We start from the raw sequence: 7345 nt of genomic DNA, 5'->3' as shown, positions 1-7345 counted from the left end.
GAACATAGTGGAGCATGTGTCCTTCTTACCAGTTGGAACATCTTCTGGATATATGCCCAGGAGAGGTATTGCAGGATCCTCTGGTAGTACTATGTCCAATTTTCTGAGAAGCAACCTTTTAAATCAATTACTATCAAAAGCCACTACTTAAGTAATGGAGAAAGTAATGTGATTTCAGGTTTTATAGAACCCATTGGCAGAATCATCTTATTTATGGCTTTTAAAACTGTTAACATTCTCCATTTCCATGATTTCTTTTTTATAACAAACAAAAGGGAATTCCATGGAGTGGTCAATTCTTCAATGTGTTGAGCAGTTTTGTGCTCCTGTACCAGCTGTTCTAGTACCCCTAAATTTTCTGATACCAAAAGCCATAATTTCCTCCCCCAGATGCTTTTCAGTTAACCATTTTAAGGCAAGGATAGTTGGTACCTTTGAAAGCCCAACACCTGCTGCATCCTACTTCGGACAACCTAGATAGTCTGTGGTTGTTCTTGATGATACCTTTTAATATTTTTCTCAGATGCATTTCTTATTTTATGGTTTGTTTTTGAGATTGGAGGAATGCTAATCTGTGCTTTCTGTTACTGCAAGAAATCATGTTTCCATAAATTCATGCCTATATTTGCCACATATGTTTTTAATGTTCCTATTTGTCCTTCCGGCCCTATGCACTCGGCCCATCTTGCACTTTGTTTTCCATGAGATAAAGTTCCATTCCCTAGAAGCTGAATATTTAGCTTTTTAAGAGGCCAATCTGGATGTCAACATTTTGATGAAATTATTGTTACATGTGTTCCTGTGTCTACTAAACATTCAATTTCAATGCCATTTATTTGTACTTTTAGCCTGGTCTCCTATCATTTTTAGCAGTTTATCTAAACACTTGTTGTTTGTTCTTTCCTTAATATTTTGTTTTATCTACTGAATCTGTTCTGTCTCGTTTATACCCAGAGCAGTGTTGTTTTTAACAATAGGCATTAAATGTTTTATTTGCTCTATGGATAGTTTCTCTGATGCTCACAGGGATTGATTGAGCCAAATTTGATATCTGGGCCTTCAAATATTTTGAAATGGCAAAGAATTACCTTGCCTGTCCTTTGTTGATCTGCATTTAGTAGTCCAATGCCAGCCTTTGTCACTACTTCTGCATACCTCAGAATGCTGGGGCCTTCTGTTTGTATATCAAGGGAAACAACAACAACCAAAACCCCAACCATTGGTTCTGGGAATGTCTTGCCTCCAATACCGTTTCAATTGTCCTTGCTCATCATAATTAAGACATCTGATATTTGATTTTGCTTAAAAAATTTGGCAATTACTTCTCTTATCAGTTTGGCATCATAAATGTGAGACACAATATCTGTCATATTTCTCATCCAATCAACTAATGTTGTTGATCTTGGTTTTAAAAGTCTACCCAGAGCTCTCAGGAACTAAACCACCACCCAAAGAGTACACATAGAAGGACTCATGGCTCCAGCCACACATTTAGCAGAGGATGGCTTTGTGAGATATCAGTGAGAGGAGAGATCCTTGGTCCTGTGAAGGCTCGATGCCCCAGTGTAGGGGAATTCCAGGATAGGGGAAGCAGAAATGGCTTGGTTAGTAAGCCAAGGTGGGTGAGATAGGGTGATTTTTGGAATGGAAATGAGGAAAGGGGTTAACATCTGAAATGTAAATGAAAATATCTAATAAAAAAATCTAATAATCCTTTTGACTTCAGGAATAGAATTTTCCATATCCAAAGATATGATTAATATTTGACCAGAATATAATACTTAATATGACACCTGAAGTCAATCTTTGCAAACCATCAGTGAAGGCTTCTTTTGGGGCTTGTGGAAGTTTAGTAAATGACTCAGCCTTCTTTCCTGATTCTTTAACATTATCACAAGCATTTAAAGCTGCTAAAAGACATTGCAAAAGTGTGATTATCAAATGAAGCTGCCTTTGTAACTTGGACTTTCACCTTGCAACCGATGTTGGGAAATATTAATACCTCTACCCCTTTTATTGTTAGCCCTAGCTTCCTTTATCCACTATGTCCACCATTACAATTGAAGATAATTTCTAATACTGCTGTTGCCAAATATTTCTATTCAGGGGTGTTCTGAGTTGCCCATGGATTCAATGCTTCATATATGGTAAATGCATACTATATGCACTGGCTGGTTTTGTGTCAACTTGATAGAAGCTGGAGTTATCACAGAGAAAGGAGCTTCAGGTGAGGAAATGCCTCCATGAGATCTAACTCTCAAGCATTTTTTTTTTTCAATTAGTGATCAAGGGTTGGAGACCCCCTTGTGGGTGGTACCATCTCTGGGCTGGTAGTCTTGGGTTCTATAAGAAAGCATGCTGAGCAAGCCAGGTGAAGCAAGTCAGTGAGAAACATCCCTCCAGGGCCTCTGCATTAGTTCCCGTTTCTGGACCTGCTTGAGTTCTAGTCCTGACTTCCTTTAGTGATGAACAGCAATGTGGAAATGTAAGCTGAATAAACTTCTCCTTCCCCAAGTTGCTTCTTGGTCATGATGTTTGTGCAGGAATAGAAACCCTGACTAAGACACTATATAAAAGGACCAATTCTTTAAATCTCCTCAAATCTAATATGTCTATAGGATTCTGTTTAATTTCTTCATCACCTTGGGAGTCTCCATTATATCCTGGTAGGTCTTGCAAAGTAAGATCAATAAACTAAGTTTGTTTTTTTAACGTCCTTGTGTCACCCATCTTCAGTTTCATCATGTGGTGACATGGTAGGTTCTTGTCTAAATTCATCTGTCTGTGGCTGAGTATTTTTCTTATTTTTCATTTATAAGTCTTATAGATTCTTGAATCTTATCAATTCATTTTTTCATATTTGGCTCAAAAAGACTATGGCTATTAAAGAAAAATATGAAACACCAGACTGATAGCAATTATAGTTGGTATTTTGTCAATCTTAAGTCATTTATCTTAATTTTGCTTGGATTTTCAAACCATCTAAAATATATAGGGTCTTAATGCCTTTTCTTATGGTATTTCTCATCCTTAACTCTCGTCTTGAGGACATCCCAAGTAGCTTCAAAATCTGATCGCTTTTCAGTGTGTTCACAGCTAGTATGACTTCTCTGTACCTGTGGTCATGCCACATGTTGGAGTGCTAAACTTTTTTTAATGAAATGTCAAATGTTCTTGTCTACCAATAAAAACATGGGAGTCAGATACTGGAGTAAAAGCCTGCTAGTTTAGAGAAAGCATTCAGATGACGTTCCTCCTCAGCTGAATTCCCAAAAGAAAGTTCATTCTCCATGTATTCTCAAAGCCCTCTCAGACTGAATGTCCCTCCCTTCTACTTCCTGTGCATCTCTCTATCCATCCCCCTTACTTCCTCTTATTGTCTATGTTTTTCCCCATGTTCACTCCTTGTCAACTGGCTACTTGATTTTCTTCTTGACCTATATTTGACATTATTTAATACTGTTTACAATAATCAGAAGGCCCTTGGATTAAAGGTATGTGTTATGGCTGAGCCACACCACAACTAGAAACAGATTTTTCCAGTAAACAACACACTCTTGGGCTTCACAGAGTGATCACACAGTGGGAGAGCTTTTTAGGGATGTAGGCTCAGGTTGTAAAAATCCTGGAGGAGGAAATTGAATTTTTGCTTTTTTTACACTCTGTCAACTTGTACATGCTGACTAGAGGAAGGCGTTTCAAATTTTGAGGTTAAGCTGAAGAAGATGTTACCACTTCCCATGGGTCTGAGTCAATGATCTTGTCAATAATACATATTAATGCATGACTTCACTGGCTCCTTAAACACTCTCTTGGGACTTTAGCTATTCATACTTAAGTTTTGTAAAAATGCTCTAGTGAAAAGAAGAAAAGAAAAATAAGTTCTACCATATTCTACAAACCCATGGTTAGCTTAGTATTGAAACCGGGCGAGACTTTGTAAGACATAAAATTGTAGTGTTATGGGCCTGGGTTAGCTCAGATATTCAACATGACCTTGAGCAAATTTTAACAAATAAGTGGTTTTATTAAATACTAGCAAAGGATTTCCAAGAGAGCCTCAAGATTCAGTCTCGAATTATATTAATCATGAACTTATAAAGGCAAAATACTCGTGGCTATGTATTTCTTGCCTTTGTGAGATCAGTGGCAAGCACATCATACTATAATCAGGCACACAACCTGCCTCTATGCAGTCAACACACATTCTGCCCCTATGCCGTCAGGGGCAAGCAAACTTGTTTACAGAAGTGAAAACAAAGGCAATTAGAAGAAAACCCCATAGCATTCTGGGACATCATCTGTCCTTAGGTAAGTGGGGCTTACAAGTCAGATATTTTAATTTTTATAGTTCATTTAGGCATAGTATTTTAAAGCTATTAAACATAATGTCCACTATCACAGTAGTATAATATATATCCTTATCTCATTAATACTTTTAATTAAGGTTCCTATTGATGCAATGAAACACCATGACAAAAAAGCAAATTTAGGAGAAAAGAATTTATTTGACTTTCACTTCCATATTTTTATTCATTATTTGTAACCTCCCCCCACAGCCTGAAGCAGGCTGAGCCAGGCTTGACTTGTTGTCACTAGGAGATCACCTGGGGTGGAGCTTGCCTCCCTAGATCACCCTATTGTTCTGCCAGTGAGGCTGTTCCTCTTCATGATATTGCTACCTGCTGAGAGGCCCCTGGAGCTATTCTAAAAACTACACCCTATCCTGCAGCACATCATCACCTGCAGCTGGTTCCAGGCTCCAAGGATGAACTGGCAGGAATGGACCTTCGCCCCCTCTTTTATAAGGCGTGTTCCCCCACATTAAGATTTGAACTTTGAACAGACTAGCATGTCTTGGTTCCATCGTTTCTTGACCCGCCTAGGCTCCCTCTTTTCTTCCAGATTCCAAGATGCCTTCCAGGCTCGAACCCAGACATCTGAGCCGCTGGCCCGCCTCAACAATTATTGAAGGAAGTCAAGAGAGAAACTTAAACAGGGGAGAATCCTGCAGGCAGGAACTGATGCAGAGGACTTGAATGATGCTGCTTCTGGCCTGCTTTACCTGGCCTTTTCTGACAATTTTCTTATAGAACCCAGGACTTCCAGCCCAGGGATGGTAATGTTCACCATGGCCTGGGCACTCCTGATTGATCACTAATTGAGAAAATTCCTTATATCTGGATCTCAGGGAGGCATTTCCTCAGTAAAGGCTCTTTCCACACTCAGCTTGACTCTAGCTTGTTCAAGTTGAAACACAAACAAGCAAGTATAATACCCTATGACAATCCTCAGTGGAAAATAAACCAGCTTTAGGAGTTTACTAAAAGCCTTTTTATACCACGAAGGGTAATTTATTATTAGAATTCAAATCTCATTCGATGTACAAAGTTCTACCAATGAAAATATACTGCACTAGGGGGAAAAGTGGGAAAACAAGTAAGATCTCAATGCTGAAACCTCAACCACTATATAAAATTTATCATTCTCTCATAATGCAAAAAAAAAAAAATCATAGTGCAGGAGTAGCCAGAGCTTACCTGAATATAAACATCGGCAAAAATGGAAAACCCACAATTGCCATTATGCACATTAAAATCATGTTTGATATTTCCACAAGTAATCAACATGATATAGTGTGTTCTAGACAGAACTCTTAGGTAACAAAAATATATTAAACATGCTATCAGATGCCCACTAGAAAAGAACACTGAGACATACAATTGAAAATGTCTTTATTAAGCCATCTGGGACTCTACTTGGGTATTTTGGACTCAAGTATAGCACTAAACATTTAAGGTAAAGAGATTTTTTTTAAAAGCAAAATCCACACTCTGTTATCTCACTTGGCCGTTGCAGGAGGAGATTTTACAAAGTTAAGATAAGCAGTTTGCTGAAGTGAGAGGTTTGAACAAGCAGGTATTTTAACAAAAAATTAGCTGGGGCATCTTGATCTAAGGTTCTTAGAAGAGAGTTGAGTAATTTTCCAGGGGATTTTCCATCAAGGAGATGAAATTCTAGTTGAACCTGAAACATTATCAGCAGCAATATGAGATGGAGCAATCGCTTCACTGTCTGTTCCTGTAAAAAAAGGTACTCAATGTGGAGAAAAGACATTATATTTTGTCACAAAGAGCATAATCTTATATGTAGAAAATGGCAGATTCCAGAAACAAAGCTGGATATTAAAACTAATCTCTAAAATTAAAAAAAAAATCAAGAAACGACATACACCATCAAGTATCCATTCCTTAGAGTCACCAAAATGGGAAACAAGCTAGTGACATCACAAAGTATATGCCATCCAGAGATCAGTGTCATTCTACTTGTCACCATCAATCGAAAATAGGACAGTAGAGCACCCAGGCATGGAAAGTCATGCCATGCAGCTGGGAAAAGGAGCCAAATACCTAAATTATTTTGATCAAACCCGTCAACTTCACTTCCTTTCCTAACATTTTCTTGGTTGATTTCTCATTCATTCTTGAATTCTCTGATTTTCCCTGAGCATCCAATTAAGGTGAATATGATGCTTTGACTCAGAAACGTTTCCTAAAGACTCACATATTTAAACACTTGCTCTTCAGTTCATCGGGCAGTTTGGAAAGGTAACAGGACCTTTGACATCTAAAGCTTTGCTGGAGGAAGAATGCTACTAGGGGAAAGCTCTGACAGGTCTCTCTCTCTCTCTCTCTCTCTCTCTCTCTCTCTCTGTGTGTGTGTGTGTGTGTGTGTGTCTGTCTGTCTGTGTGTCTGTCTCTGTCTCTGTCTCTCTCTGCTTCTTATGTGTGGATAAAAGTGTGATCAGTCAGCTTCCTACTCCTGCATTTTCTGTCATCACATATTCTATCCCTCTGAAGCTAGATGAACATTTGCTCCTTTAATGAAACATCCAATAAAATGCAAAAAATATATTTTCTCAGCATTTTTAATTTCCATAGTAACTTCATGAATATTTCATCTCACCTTGCCTGTATAACTATAAATATCATTGGAAAAAATAGAGAAAAGCTTCCTTTCTTCTTCGTTTTCTTTCCTCCAGGTATTTGAATTGATATGGCTCATTTTATATTGTGTTGGGTCATATAGACAATTTCTTTCAAGTAGATACAGTATTAAGATCATATTATCTCCTCTTTGGTCCTCTCAGGTTTAGAATTCAGTCTTACCTTTTTATTATAAATGTCATGTAACATTATGTGAGTACAGATAATATGAGACTTTTATTTTATGCATTAAAACACTCATGTATTTACATATTCCTGATTAACATAAAATGTATTTCCTTTTTAATTGCTTCATAGATTTCTTTTTTTTTAATTTATTAGGTATTTTCTTCATGTAC

Source organism: Mus caroli, unplaced genomic scaffold (genome assembly GCF_978045245.1).
Source record: "Mus caroli unplaced genomic scaffold, Mus_caroli_1 scaffold_15, whole genome shotgun sequence".
Classification (NCBI taxonomy): Eukaryota; Metazoa; Chordata; class Mammalia; order Rodentia; family Muridae; genus Mus; species Mus caroli.
The sequence above is the reverse complement of the archived record's forward strand: the minus strand, read 5'-3'. Positions refer to the sequence as shown.